At 44.3% G+C, this 1,998-nt stretch overlaps 1 pseudogene; it reads right to left on the reverse strand.

The window, feature by feature from the left end:
* Nucleotides 1–1,526: 1,526 nt before the first annotated feature.
* On the reverse strand, nucleotides 1,527–1,643 carry LOC120992696 (annotated as a pseudogene).
* Between the last annotated feature and the right edge of the window lie 355 nt (nucleotides 1,644–1,998).

Genomic DNA, 1,998 nt, shown 5'->3' on the forward strand with positions numbered 1-1,998 from the left:
CAACCCACAAAGAGGATCATAAATTAGGTCTAAAATAGATATCGTTCATAAAACACTGTTATATACATATACCATTATTATTAATATATATGGACCAAAAGTTTATGATGGGATCCGAACCCATGACCTTCTGTATCAGAGGCAAAGTACTTACCCACACAGCTATGACAGCTGTACTATATATATTTTTTTGTTATATACATAAAGGAACACCACAAAATCAAAGAGGAAACCATCCTAATGTAAAATTAGAGCCCACCATATGTGAAGTTAAAACGAATATCAACGAACCTTACCTACCAGACCAACCCAGGCGAAGGGGAGGTACCCGCCTAATATTTTACCGAATCATCATGAATGACGGACCCCCAACTCAAGAGTACTAATATTCCTTACCCCGACTGAAATAACAACCGAAATAATAATAATTATTATTTTTTTATTTTTTTTATTATTCATTATTTACAGTCATTCATTTATGTATTCCTATTGGGTGAGGGATTCCCAACCCAAAAACACTGCAGGAAAGCAAGCTGCTAAATCACAGACCTACAGCTGCAGACTACGCCACGTATAAACAATGGAAAGACAAACAGCCTGGAGAAATTATCAATCAGCCAGAACAAAAGGCCGAAGGGGACGCAGGGCTGAAAAATTTAATACACCCCAAACTATACCCGAATCGCAAAATACAAATGCAATAGCACTCTGCAACCAGCACTCTGCCCTGCCTCTATGCTGGATGAGGCATTGGTGTACATTTTTGCCAAAGCGTAATAAGCCACTCACCACGTCAAGGTCGCCTCTATGGAGTGGTCCCTAACACTAGTTCCTACATGTTTATGGGCCATGACAGCCACACAAAGTCCAGGGAATGCAGGTGCAGCATGCACGCCAAGCACACTCTGCTTTTAACCCCGTCCGGTGCCATTACAGCTTTCATCGGATCCAGGGATGCAAGTACCAACATGCATGCTGAGCCCACCATATACTTCTCCTGGAGCCAAATGGCTACTGGTAGGTGTTATATAAGCAGACTCAGTTTTATACTGACTTTAAAACCAGCCTCCAGGACAGATTGACTGGTTAGGTGTGCATGGCTGCATGGAGATCGCCACGCCTCCAATATAAACTACAAAGAAAAAATGTGGGTGATTGAGTCAGCACAACCCTGTATGCAGGTGCACATCGCTATGGCGAAATACATATACAAACGCAAAATACAAATGCAATAGCACTCTGCAACCAGCATTCTGCCCTGCCTCCATGCTGGATGAGGCATTGGTGTACATTTTGGCCAAAGCGTAATAAGCCACTCACCACGTCAAGGTCGCCTCTATGGAGTGGTCCCTAACACTAGTTCCTACCTGTTTATGGGCCATGACAGCCACACAAAGTCCAGGGAACGCAGGTGCAGCATGCAAGCCAAGCACACTCTGCTTTTAACCCCGTCCGGTGCCATTACAGCTTTCATCGGATCCAGGGATGCAAGTACCAACATGCATGCTGAGCCCACCGAATCGCCTATGAAATTTTGATAGAGATACCACAAGGTAGGTGGCATACATGTGTTGTGAGGGCTGTGCAGCCTAGTCCATCCTTGTCAAGGGGGGGAGCTAAGCTTCCCTTCTGTCAACCAACCCAAAGAAACTGATGCATCTCTATTACAGCTGCCCAGAGTGGGATCCGAACCCATGCAGCCAGAAACCACCTGAACTCAGTGACTTAGACTGTTCGGACATCCAGACCAAACCGTACAGCGAAACGAGTCATGTAGAAAGATGCTTGGAGGATCACCATACTGACCTGTCAAGACCTACCAGGAGGACCATTCAGTGGTTGACCCGTACAAACATAATAAGAAAACCCAAATATGTACAACAAACCCCAAGGAATAGAGCGAATGTAGAGGGATTACACTACCGCGCCTCCCCCCGGAAATATGAACTAAGAACGTCATATCATTCTTGAAAGCCCAAATAGTGTTTTTTTTTTTTT

Source organism: Bufo bufo, chromosome 2, assembly GCF_905171765.1.
Source record: "Bufo bufo chromosome 2, aBufBuf1.1, whole genome shotgun sequence".
Taxonomy (NCBI): Eukaryota; Metazoa; Chordata; class Amphibia; order Anura; family Bufonidae; genus Bufo; species Bufo bufo.